Consider the following 14,418-nt stretch of genomic DNA (forward strand, 5'->3'; position numbering starts at 1 on the left):
TTTATTAAAACTATTTAATGCTGTATTTATTCAGGAAATGAAGCCACAGTAATTTTCATCTACCGACCTTCATAAATTTTCGTGGTGATCCCAATAAAAGTAGACTATTAATTATATTTATAATAATTACTATTAAAAACAGTCTTGACCACAATTTATTTAATAAGGTGACCGGTTTCGACCACTACTGTGGTCATCTTCAGACCTATAAGTTGTATACAAAGCTCTAATTAGAGGGCTACATACATTAAACAGAATACATAAAGTTATAAAGCTATAAAACGTTGAATTACCATTGAGTAGGAACCTCTTTGTTGGAGAATCACTACTGGAGAAACCAGTGCACGTCTTACTATATATAATGGAGGCTCCACCAACTTCTGACTGCAAGATGTCATTATTAACCAATGAGTTATAAGTCGAATTACAAATTTAAAATTTCTTAGTTAAAAGAACATTGTCAAGAATTAGAAATAAATACACACTAAACTTAGCTTATTAAACAGCTATTGTCAATTAAAAAACTTTAAAAATATTTAAATATGTAGGAAAATGAACTTCGGTTTGGCAGTAGATGGGTTGCCCTCTCGAGGCCTGTCAGTGAACCATTTGGAACCACTGGTTGCTATGGTGAAGTTAGACGCCGTTGCAAAGATGATGCAGCAGGCTTTCTTCACTGAAGTTGTTGTACAGTCGATAGTCGAACTAGTGGTTGCCATGGTGAGGACAAACACCAGTGCAAAGATGTGGCAGCAGGATTCCTTCCAACGAAGTTGTTGCGAAATGGAATGGCAAAGACTGTGGCGTCAGACGATGTATTATTGAGTAGCAACTTGTCTTTATTGAAACGAAAAGAGTAAGCTACAATAATCTGTAGCTAACATGTATACCACATGCTGCCCAAATATGATACGAAGTAGTTGTCCATATATATGAAATATTATCTATGAAGTTGATATGTAGATTACATGAGCCTTTTTTCTTTTTTTTTTTTTTTTGATGCATTGCTATACCTCTGTTTATATGCCATTATATGCCAGTCATATAAGCAAATAGAAACGAAAGACTTTAAATTTATAAAATTATGAACCAGTGTCAAAATTAAAATGATGCGAATTAGCAATATGCAGCCTAAAAGCATAAAAGCAAAAATTCTAAAACATATAGTCAATCATAAAATAATGTTTGGTAAAAGACAATTACAATGTGAAGCTAAAATATTTGATAAAAGTCTTTATAGTTAATATATATATTATTTAACCTTTTAAAACAAAGAACAGAAGAGTAAACATTCTAAAGCAGATCATCGAAAAGCTCAAAGAAATGTTTGTCTTTGAACTGAAGTTGTTCGTTTAAAACAGATAATGGATTACTTTTGTGAAGTGAAAAAATTTCAATTTCTTCTAAGGTATTTAGCAGTGGTCCTTTTGGCACAGTATGTAATATTTTCAAATTGCTAGAAATGCAACCTTCAGAATGATTGTATCCATCAAGCTGTTGACCAAATATTGATTTTATGCATGCAGTACCAGTAGTATGTTCTTTGAAACGTGTTAAAAAGTTATGGCCAGTTTGGCCAATATACTGTTTCTCACAGTCATTACATATTATTTTACAAATCAGAATGGAAAACATAATATTTCTATTTATAGAAAACCCACATCAACCGACATAATAATAAATGCTACATCATGCCATCCATTAAGATACAAAATGGCATTTTTTAAAACTATGATACATAGGATACTGAAATTACCCATCCAACATGACACAATCCAAAAGGAAATTGATACATTAAAACAGATAGCAGTTGGTAACAATTGTAATTCCCTTCAGGTTGATCTGTTATATAAAAAATTAAAAGAAAAAAATGACGCTGTTATAAATTCCAAGAAGAGATTTACACAAATGACATATATGGGACCTATCTCAGATAAAATAAATAAATTTTTTAAGAACACAAGCGTGACAATAGCATTTAAAACTAATAACCCCCTACAGATGAAACTGAAACACACAATTGGAGACTCAAATAGATACCAAAAGTCAGGCGTTTATAAAATAATGTGTAATGACTGTGAGAAACAGTATATTGGCCAAACTGGACGTAACTTTTTAACACATTTCAAAGAACATACTACTGGTACTGCACGCATAAAATCAATATTTGGTCAACATCTTGATGGATACAATCATTCTGAAGGTTGCATTTCTAGCAATTTGAAAATATTACATACTGTGCCAAAAGGACCACTGCTAAATACCTTAGAAGAAATTGAAATTTTTTCACTTCACAAAAGTAATCCATTATCTGTTTTAAACGAACAACTTCAGTTCAAAGACAAACATTTCTTTGAGCTTTTCGATGATCTGCTTTAGAATGTTTACTCTTCTGTTCTTTGTTTTAAAAGGTTAAATAATATATATATATATATATATATATATATATATATTAACTATAAAGACTTTTATCAAATATTTTAGCTTCACATTGTAATTGTCTTTTACCAAACATTATTTTATGATTGACTATATGTTTTAGAATTTTTGCTTTTATGCTTTTAGGCTGCATATTGCTAATTCGCATCGTTTTAATTTTGACACTGGTTCATAATTTTATAATTTTAAAGTCTTTCGTTTCTATTTGCTTATATGACTGGCATATAATGGCATATAAACAGAGGTATAGCAATGCATCAAAAAAAAAAAAAAAGAAAAAAGGCTCATGTAATCTACATATCAACTTCATAGATAATATTTCATATATATGGACAACTACTTCGTATCATATTTGGGCAGCACGTAGTATACATGTTAGCTACAGATTATTGTAACTTACTCTTTTCCTTTCAATAAAGACAAGTTGCTACTCAATAATACATCGTCTGACGCCACAGTCTTTGCCATTCTACTTCGCAACAACTTCGTTGGAAAGAATCCTGCTGCTACATCTTTGCACTGGTGTTTGTCCTCACCATGGCAACCACTAGTTCGACTATCGACTGTACAACAACTTCAGTGAAGAAAGCCTGCTGCATCATCTTTGCAACGGCGTCTAACTTCACCATAGCAACCAGTGGTTCCAAATGGTTCACTGACAGGCCTCGAGAGGGCAACCCATCTACTGCCAAACCGAAGTTCATTTTCCTACATATTTAAATATTTTTAACGTTTCTTAATTGACAATAGCTGTTTAATAAGCTAAGTTTAGTGTGTATTTATTTCTAATTCTTGACAATGTTCTTTTAACTAAGAAATTTTAAATTTGTAATTCGACTTATATCTCATTGGTTAATAATGACATCATGCAGTCAGAAGTGGATGGAGCCTCCATTATATATAGTAAGACGTGCACTGGTTTCTCCAGTAGTGATTCTCCAACAAAGAGGTTCCTACTCAATGGTAATTCAAGGTTTTATAGCTTTATAACTTTATGTATTCTGTTTAATGTATGTAGCCCTCTAATCAGAGCTTTGTATACAACTTATAGGTCTGAAGATGACCACAGTAGTGGTCGAAACCGGTCACCTTATTAAATAAATTGTGGTCAAGACTGTTTTTAATAGTAACTATTTATAAGACATTGATCACTGCTGTTCCCATAATGCATTCAAAAGTAATATATTATAATAGGTTAGGATTTACTGTTAAAGTGAAATTAACAAGTTTTGGAACAAAACCTGAATTCTAAAATCTGAACGCTTTGTTCGATCTTAACGATCGACATTTCAAGTAGAAGTGCATCATTAAAATGACAAATTTGGTAAATATCAAGTCTGTAATTTTATTTGTTTAAAAGATATAGTGAATTTAAATTATCAGTATTTTCAGTTAAGCATCAGATCTTCATTTTTCCCACACAAAACACATCGAACGATGACAGTATGACCTGATATTTGAACGATATATTTCTGATCTCGAAAAACCCTAAGCATTTTCTTGCTATCTTTATATCCATTCCCGAGATACAGAGGTTCAAAGTTACCCTTCTTCTACACGTAAAATACGTACGAATAACGTATTTTGTAAAGTGACGTAGTACTAATATGCTGATCAATGTCTCTGTTATAAGCAGAAGGAGTCTCAGAACTCCATGTTGTAGTTGTGAAGCATAGGAAAAATTTACTAGCACGTGAAATCCTCCATGTGGTGTAAAACTTGTTTCGCGTTATTTTAATTTCACGTAAGCAATTTATCAATATTTTACTGTCAAACATTTTACTGACAAATACATTAATTTTTGAATGAGAACATGGCCTGTTGCACCAGGAAAATGAAGGGGATCAGCGGAAAATGCTTATACTGAAGTAGAAGAAAATGTGATACATTCATGTTTATTTGAAAGTCTCAGAATTTCACTTTCTCCTTCTCTCTATTCTTATCCCACTGGCTCTGCCTCCATCACTCTTTCTTTTCCTAGCGACGTTATGCTACTGCCAACAGTGTTCCAGTGCCACTGTGTCCTCCTCATTTTATCAGACTGCCATTGTCTCTTCACTCTTTCCCTATCACAAACACTGCCTACTATCTTCTAGTATTTATTACCTTTCCATCCCTTTACCACAACCACTGTCTCCTTGTTCCACAGAATGTAAAACTTCTTAAAGCTGGTGAGGAAGGTAAAACGAGTCAGCTGGTACCAATTATATTTAGTCAGAGTCTTTTAAATAAACATACTCCTATTTTTTGCGCTCCAAGAGGAGCATTTACCCTCTGGTGGAGGATGTTTGACAACTGTGAACCAAAGTCGTCAGGTTATTACATTTGTCGCAGCGCTCGTGTGTGGTCTGCCATGGTCATGCTGAAGGAGGGTGCTCCATAAGTGGACGGCTAGACACTCGGTTACAGCAAGCTGTTTCACACACAACAACGAAGTAACGATACACACCGCCACGTTATACGCTACAGTTCGTAGCCATCCAGTGGGAGAAGTTTGCTACTAGGGTCATCGAAAGTCGGCCTAGTAATACGCATGACATGGAACCTACATTGAGAACATAGTTAAAATATCAGAGGCATTGCTTTTTAGGGCGTCCCCTTACAAACTGTAGTGAATAACAGCTATTGATAAATCCGTCAACGTCAATACTGTTTGTAGATGTATAGTGTTACACATTTGGGCAGTACATAACCTGTTGTTGTTGTTGTGGTCTTCAGTCCTGAGACTGGTTTGATGCAGCTCTCCATGCTACTCTATCCTGTGCAAGCTTTTTCATCTCCCAGTACCTACTACAACCTACATCCTTCTGAATCTGCTTAGTGTATTCATCTCTTGGTCTCCCTCTACGATTTTTACCCTCCACGCTGCCCTCCAATACTAAATTGGTGATCCCTTGATGCCTCAGAACATGTCCTACCAACCGATCCCTTCTTCTGGTCAAGTTGTGCCACAAACTTCTCTTCTCCCCAATCCTATTCAATACTTCCTCATTAGTTATGTGATCTACCCATCTAATCTTCAGCATTCTTCTGTAGCACCACATTTCGAAAGCTTCTATTCTCTTCTAACCTAGTGAACGCAATTTGCATGGAAGGTCTAAGAGTAACGTAGCAAATGTTTCTCAAAGAAGAGTTCGGTAAACTGATAGTCCTCTTGAGAGAAAGTGTCCTGCCGAACGAAGCCGGCAACATCTGTAATCCGAATCGCTGGGATAGAGTAAATAAACAAAGCTTTTACGCTGACAAGCGGTGCTTTTTTCCCTTCTGCCGGCCGTGCCCCGGTCAGCACACCCTTCAGCCCCGACGGCCCTCATAAAAAACTAGCTGGCTCAGCATCGCGGATCACCGCAAATTTTCCATTCCGTAACGCAAATGCCCGCTCGTCGCTACAGTGGCAGCATATTTACGTGCATGGAATGAATTCTTTGCATTCTTTATGAGTGCACGTTCCACGCCGACAGGTTTATGTTTTGCTAGCTGCGGCCATTTGAATAAATAATTTAGATGCCGTGAGCTGATACCGTACGGGCAGATTGTGTGCAGCCGTTATTCAGAATCTAAATGCCTGCTGACATTAAAGATTGCACAATCAAATGTACCGGCGCCATTTCGACGCGCACGCAGATCGGTGGATGTACACAGAGAAAGAGGTTATGCATGTAATGGCCCTATAGATAGGAAAAGAATGGAGCTGGCAGAAATCAAAAAGCGATTAGGCCTGAACTGGGGATTATCACTGATGAAAAATATAGACCGAGGCCAGAAAACAAAAACAGGTATTTCTATGGATTTCTATGGTGTAAGGGTAAAAATAATTTTCAAACACGCCGAAAATAAATAGAGGCCAGAGGCTATTTGATGGCAGTTGTAATACTCTTCAAATACCTTCATCGCAGAGAATAAACCTCTCACTTTGTAGCGAAAATTTCGCCGCTTTCTACCTTGATTCAAAATAGATGGTGGACCGGAATTCAAACCCTATGTCTGGCTTTCAGACCACTGTTAATTTCTCCTGAGCTATACGGGCACGATCACGTCTCGCCATCACAGCTTTAATACTACTAAAAGGTCTCCCTTGCTTTCAAGTAGCGTAGAGCCTTTCTTGCATACTTTGTGAAACTTGAACTGCAGAAAGAATGTTCTGGTTCATAGTCTGAATTCGTAAGGTTCCTGAAAATTACATGTGAAGTTGAAATTTCAGCCGGTCGGTGTAGCCAAGTGGTTCTAGGCGCTACGGTCGCAGGTTCTAATCCTGCCAAGGGCATGGATGTGTGTGATGTCCTTAGGTTAGTTAGGTTTAATTAGTTCTAAGTTCTAGGGGACTGATGATCTCAGCTGTTAAGTCCCATTGTGCTCAGAGCCATTTTTTGAAATTTCGTAACAGATTAAAACTGTGTGCTGGACCGGGAACCGAACCCGGGATCATTTCGCAGGCAGCCGCTCTAAAAAATGTGTATTCAGCAGTACTAGTTCTAAAAGTCTCGGAGGAAAATTTCTGTGACTTTTGGAATGTAGGAGGTGAGATACATTCGGAGGTTCAGCTGTGAGGATAGGTAGTGAGTCGTACCTTGCGTGCTTAACTGATAGAACCCTTGCGCCTAAGAGGCAAATTCCCGGTTTTGAATCCGGGAACGGCACACATCTTTAATCTGCCTGCAAGTTTCATATCGGTGCACTCTCAGCTGCTGAGTGAAAATATCATTGTAGGTATCTGAAATTTTCCTTTTATCCAAAAAGTTTGCGTCCGATAACGCCATATCTCTTCATCCTATTCTGCAATGAACCGCAATGAATATGTTACGCACGGTTCCACCGCTGACACAGCCACCAATTAGCTCAGTAAGTCACATTAAATGCGCGATTATCACATTAATACCTGTTAATCAGCTTGGAAGTCAGCAGGCTTAAACTGTATGTCACTGCAGAAAAGTTAGAACAATCGGTTCGGTTCATTTCATAACCAGTTGATGACATTTATTATTGACAGGACAAAATATTAATTTGATCATGTAGTAAAGAAAGATAATGTTACTTAAAATCCGTCTTGATTGCAAATTTTTTTATTATTCATATGACCGGTCATATGAATAATAAGAAAATTTGCAATCAAGACGGATTTTAAGTAACATTATAAAATCACTGATTGCTGTTATCCCATAAGACATTATGTCTGTTTTTGAATAGTAAAGAAAGCTTATAGATAACGTACAACTCACTAGACAGTGCTTGCCGGAGGGCATTTCGTACCAGTTTCTTTTATGGAGCTAGGGAAAGTAGTTAGTGTCTTTGTGTCCAGGCTCTTGTCTGATCTCTCTTACCATATTCTCGTGGTGAAAATGCGGGATGTAGGATGGAAGCAGCAGAATTTTTCATAGTCTAATTCGAATGTCGACACTCCAAAGTTATCGAAGAGGCTAACAACGCCTCCTTTCACTGAAAGATTCCCATTTCTATCTAGATGACTTACTATCATTTACTAAGAAATGTAATTTTTCTGACGGTAAATTACGAACACGGTCGCACAGCTGAGATGCAACTTCATAGATACGCAATTGGATCTGATGACGCTTGGGAGGTACGTCGTCAAACCTCTTCCAGAAATCCAGAAATGTGGAATCAACACGAAAGCCTCTGTCGATAGTACTCATTACCTCAGGCAAATAAGAGCAGGAACGATATTGTCTGTATCGGCGCTGCTTACGGCTCACTAGAACGTTTTCTTCTAGGTATTCCATAACGCTAGAACAGTAATATTTCGAAAAATCTATAACAAATCAGTGCCAAGCTTAGGCTCATAATTCAGTGGGTTATTTGCATTTCTTTTCATGAGTAGAGGCGTAAGCGGCGTAATTTTCCTTTCATTAGGTATGGATGTTTTTCAGAGCGAACTGCTGTATTTCATTGCTAAAAATGCTATATACAGAGTAAATTTTCACTCCGCAGCGGAGAGTGCGCTGATCTGAAACTTCGTGGGAGCGGAAAATCCGTGTAAGAACGCGATTCGAATCACGGTCGTTTAGCTTTAGCAAGCAAGTGTTCCACTGACTGTACGGTAGACTGAGAATTCATTCTGCAAACAACTCCCTAGGTCAATGGTAAGGTATTGCTCCAGTACATCCTTCCATTCATAAGTGATATTCCCGCAAGATATGCAGCAGAGCTCCTGCGAAATGGAAGCAAGACGTTGGTACTGTTCATAGAGTAGCTCTGACGGTGGATGGGAAATTCAGTGCTCAGTCTTTCAGAATGTGCTTCGCGGTGTTTTGTTCTCTAGTAGACTGGTTACGTTTACGCGTGTTATTGTACGCTTGTTCCTTGTTAACTCGCCGAAATTGTACCTAATGAATCCATCTTCCTAATCCCGCACTGTGTAGCGTTTTAGAGGCGGAGGTTCGGCTTCATACCCGTATATCATGATGGATTAGATTAGCAAAAGTACCGCGCTGTTCACCTTTGACAAGTATACAAGTCATGTGCAGCCTACAGCTTTGGAAACTCGTATTTCGCTGCTTGATAATTTCGGTATTTCTGGTGATAATTTTGAGTTTGTGTCAAGTAGATGGTGAGAAATACTGCGCAAAAATGATTTTGTTAATGCTTCATAGGAGTGTGCAGTGGTACAAAACCTCCTAGCAGATTAAAATTGTATGACGGACCGAGACTCGAATTCGGGACCTTTACTTTTCGCGGACAAGTGCTCAGTCGTCTGAGCTACCCAAGCACGAGTCACGAAGCACACCTTTACTTCCGCCAGTACATATCTTACCTTACAAAATTCACAAAAATTCTCCTGCAAATCTTTCATGACAAGCACTCCTGGAAGAAACGACATTCAACAAAACACGAGCATGGAATATGATGTGTGATATTACAAATTTTCTGCATGGTATATGTTCTTCGTGACTTCCACGAAAGAACAGATACCATGCATCAACATAATTGATAAGACTAGCTACCAATAAATCCACTTTTTCAGTGCGAATGCACAAATACGTCCGACCTCCTGTGGGAATCTCTGAGTAGCGAACGGGAGTATAATGGACAGGCACTACGCATAGGTGACGCTCGTTGGAACTGTGGATCGGCAAATCAAATGGTTCAAATGGCTCTGAGCACTATGGGACTTAACATCTGAGGTCATCAGTCCCCTAGACTTAGAACTACTTAAACCTAACTAACCTAAGGACATCACACACATTCATGTCCGAGGCAGGATTCAAACCTGTGACCGTAGCAACAGCGCGGTTCCGGTCTGAAGGGCCTCGAACCGCTCAGCCACAGCGATCGGCGGATCGGCAGTGGGGCATGCCTAGATAGTCCGTGCAGTTGCGGTAACAGTGTGTCCTAGAAGGCGCAATGGTTACTGCACCTCCCTGGTAAACCAGTTGTGGGACAACCTACTCCAATCTGTAACCGATTATGTCCTAACAAACCGAAAATGGAAATATAAAGGCGTAAATGCATTTGAAAAAATAGAAAAAATAAACTGTAGAAGAAATGATTTCCTTATTTTGAAATAAATTAAATGTTTAAAAAGCTTCACCGCCACCAAAGATTTTTTATTTAGTACAAAAAATGTAAGCAAGAGATCCCGGGTTCAAATCCCGATCTGGTCGACATTTTCGCTCGTCGCCGCTGATTCCACTTAATGTCTCACTGTTGCTGACAGCAGTGATCCTCCTTCAATTTACATCTTATAAAGGCTTTAGGCAAGCAATGAATGTAGAGCAGAGATCAGCTGATTACTTTTTGAACAGAATAGCATTGTGTCTAGACTGAAGCGATAACGAAAAACTGATCATCAGGATAACAAATGAGAACGTTAAACGTATCATCATCGACGCTCCCAAGACGGAAGCTGCTGGATTAGACGGATTGCCCATCGAGTTATACAAACTGTTTTCAGGTATCATAGGAAGGGAACTCATCTAAATGTGCAATGAACCATTACTAAACAACGCCTTCCTCCACTATTTATGGAGGGAATGGTAGTCCTGATACCAAATACTGTAGAATGATTCTAACTGCTCTACCTGCTGATTAGCTCTTACGACTGTATCCATGTAGGTTAAGACATTTTCACGAAAGCTTTCGGATTCTATAAATTCTTGACGTGCTCCACGGTAAATCCGGTTGTAGTTGACAAATAAAGGTCAAAACAATATCTTTATCACTCTGAATGTCAAATTCAGGTAGCAAGCGTACACTATGATGTCTTGAACACGCAGTATTTCGGTACCCAAATGTGCCACAACCATCACTAGCCTACTAAATAAACTTGAAATGACAAGCCCCTTAATCGAATTCTACTTAAAGCGTTTAGTTCCCAGACTTGAACGAACGCACCAGTGAGATTATCTTTACAGCTGACAGCAACGGACTGTTCGATACACAGACAAATCCACAATGACACAGCCAAAACAACTGCACACTGAAGCACATAAATAGATAAGAGACAAAATTTGCTATTGGCCCCACTACGAGCATAGTGATGACTGTTGCTGGTGAGCTATTATCTACAGGACGTAGATGTATGGGTGAGCACTCAAAATCCTTCATGCACATGAGAAATGCAGACAGATCGGTAGCGTCGCCATCCTAATAGCAAAATGTTAATTAGTGTGTGAAACAGAAGTTTTTGGCAATGTGAACTACAGCTAGAGTTAAATGTCTTAGAATTCTGGGCAGTACTCGAATGCAAATGTTCAATAACAACAATTCTGGATGAAGTCACAATTCAAAGCATCGGCTGAATGCAGCGCGTTGTTATTGTTTCACAAAAGATTCTAACTTTATAAACTCGGAAGCTCAAGCTAATTTCATCTACCTACTAAACTTTGATGTAATCCGCTGTCGGAATTTTGCTGCCGTATGACGCGCAATGAGGTGGCCGCTGACAGCTCCTCACAGAGTCAGAGACGCTCCTACAGCGTGATGAACTGCGGTGTAACGGTTTTGCTATGCCTTTGGTGCGATGCTACTGTCTCAAACACTCTCTGTATCTCAGCAATATGGCGATGTCTGTTTTTCTGGTTAAAGAAAGTTCATAAAATGAAATGTAGAGGTGAACCCGCATGCTGTTTAGTAGCTAAACATGCAGTACATGTTGCATCACGTGAAAATTGCGAACGCAAGTTTTCGTTTCAACAAAGATGACTGCTTCGTCGTATGTTTGGCTAGAAAACCGCCAGTTTATTACTCCTGTCGTAGTGATTGTTCAGAAGCTCGCCGCTAACACTGGAGTTGCCACTCATACTATTAAGTTTAAAACAAAACAACGAACAATTTCATCACTGTCTAATACTGATCAGTGCTATCTCGTCATACCATAGCTCAATAAAGTTAATCTACCCTGTTTCTGGCTTAGAAAGTGTCACTTACAATCGTTTGGTGTGCTGCCTGAATAAGCTACGATGTCATAGTGTTCTCGTAATTGGATTGCTGCTGATTGTAGAAAGCGCTGTAAAGGTGTTGTACTAAATTTTCTTGTTTCTGATTACTTTTTTTTTTCTTCTCCTGACGTCTTCTGCGCTTGCGTTTCCGACTCTGGGTTGAAACCAAATTAAATTCTTAAAGTTCAGCGAAATAGAGCCACAGCTATACATCACTCGCGTTCCAGAATGATACACGTCCAATTAGTCTTTTCCTGTAGTTAACAACCATCTAAAAGGTAATATTTCTATTTGCCTTCAAACTTCTCCTCCTATCAATACTATAAAAACTGCCCTGTTCCCCACAGCTCAGTTACAATTTTCCACCGATTCACACCACACTAGCGACTGATCTGTCTAAACACTTCCGGAAACTACCTTCAACTACTCACTGTTTTTCAGTTGCATATTCACTTCCTGTAAACTCCTCCTTCTGCACGTAACTGTTGCGGAAAACTCGGTCGACCGTATTTACGTTAGTCAGTCGCGCAATGATCTATTCTGGTATTGTATCGTATGGAACAGGGACCTAGAAACGACGGAGAGGCTTCGTCCCAGCCATAGCCCTCAGTGCGTCACAACCGCACAACCGGCTACAGCAGTCCAATCATCCCATCGCCCCACACCGAACCCAGGGTTATTGTGCGGTTCGGCCCCCAGTGGAACGCCCCCTTCGCCCCCCCCCCCCCCCCTCACGTCTCACACCAGACGAGTGTAACCCCAAATCCCAAATGTTTGCGTGGTATAGTAATTATGGTGTACGCGTACATGGAGACAGCGTTTGTGCAACAATCGCCGACATAGTGTAACCGGGGCAGAATAAGGGGAAACAACCCACATTCGTCAAGGCAGATGGGAAACCGCCTTAAAAACCATCCACAGACTGGCCAGCACACCGGACCTCGACACTAACCGCCGGGCGGATTCGTGCCAGGGACAGGCACGCCTTCCCGCCCGGAAAGCAGTGCGTTAGACTTCACGGCTAACGGGACGGCAACTATTCTGGTATGAAGGTGGCACCTGTTCTTTCGGACATATTTGAAAGAACAGATGCCGTTGGTGACCGTGCAGGTATCTAGAATGAAATTACAGCTACATCAATACCATTAGCCGCTGACAGGCGTTGGTATACAACAACAGGGACAGTTGAAAATGTTTGCCCCGACCGGGACTCGAACCCGGGATCTCCTGCTTACATGGCAGACGCTCTATCCATCTGAGCCACCGAGGGTACAGAGGAAAGTGCGGCTGCAGGGACTTATTACCAATACGCTCCCCGTGAGACCCACATTCTGAACTTATGGTCCACACACTACATTCGTAGTGCCCCTGCCATTATACGCATAACTCGCAGCAGACAATCCATCGAGTCCCGTAAGAGTTCAGGTAATTCGTGTCCATCCGCACTGAAGAAGGTCATCTGCCGTCTTCATATCGTTAAGGCTAACCTGCTGATGACCTTCTTCAGTGTGGATGCACACGAATTGCCTGAACTCTTACGGGACTCGGTTTATTGTGTGCTGCCAGTAATGGGTATAATGGCAGGGGCACTACGAATGTAGTGTGTGGACCATAAGCTGAGAATGTGGGTCACACGGGGATAATTCCCAGCATTCGCATTATCCTCTGTGCCCTCGGTGGCTCAGGTGTCATGTAAGCAGGAGATGCCGGCTTCGATTCCCGATCCGGGCACAAACTATCAACTGGCCCCGTTGATATACATCAACGCCTGTCAGCGGCTAATGGTATTGATCAACTATTCTGGTAGTCAACAGTCTGTTAAAATGTTCGTGAAAATTTTACGCAGATGATATTTCTCCCAATATGCCATAGGTCCCAGAAATTGAAAAGCAATGTACACATGTATACTGAAATAGTATTATAAATAAAGTAGCACTATTAACTGACATAACACACACTCATTATATGTCTGTACGTGTAAAATCGCAAAATACGAAAATTAAGAAAGGATTTAAAATTTTGAAGTGCTTACCTCTAGATATTAAACCAGTGGAGAGGCTATTATACACTGGAGAGCAAAGAAACTGGTACACACACCCAATGTCGAGTAGAGCCCCCGAGAGCACGCAGAAGTGCCGCAACAAGACGTTGCATGGACTCGACTAGTGTAGTAGTAGCGCTGGAGGGAATTGACACCATGAATCCTACGGCGCTGTTCATAAATCCGTAAGAATACAGGGGGATGAAGATCTCTTCTGAACAGAACTTAGCAAGGCATCCCAGATAAGCTCAATAATGTTCATGTCTGGGGTGAGGTGGTCAGCGGAAGTGTTTGAACTCAGAAGAGTGTTCCTGGAGCCACTTTGTAGCCATTCTGGACGTGTGGGGTGTCCCATTTTCCTGCTGGCATTCCCTAAGTCCGTCGGAATGAACAATGGACATGAATGGATGCAGGTGATTAGACGGGATGGTAACGTATGTGTCACTTTTCAGAGTTGTATCTAGACGTATCAGGGGTCCCGCAGCACTCCATCCGCACACGCACCACACCATTACAGAGCCTCCACCAGTTTGAACGGTCCCTGCC

At 40.1% G+C, this 14,418-nt stretch overlaps 1 non-coding gene across 1 annotated transcript; it reads right to left on the reverse strand.

Annotated features, from left to right (window-relative positions):
- Window positions 1–13,027: 13,027 nt before the first annotated feature.
- On the reverse strand, window positions 13,028–13,101 carry Trnat-ugu. Its single transcript has one exon. It is a non-coding gene; the product is annotated as a tRNA-Thr (tRNA).
- Between the last annotated feature and the right edge of the window lie 1,317 nt (window positions 13,102–14,418).

Source organism: Schistocerca piceifrons, chromosome 2 (genome assembly GCF_021461385.2).
Source record: "Schistocerca piceifrons isolate TAMUIC-IGC-003096 chromosome 2, iqSchPice1.1, whole genome shotgun sequence".
Classification (NCBI taxonomy): Eukaryota; Metazoa; Arthropoda; class Insecta; order Orthoptera; family Acrididae; genus Schistocerca; species Schistocerca piceifrons.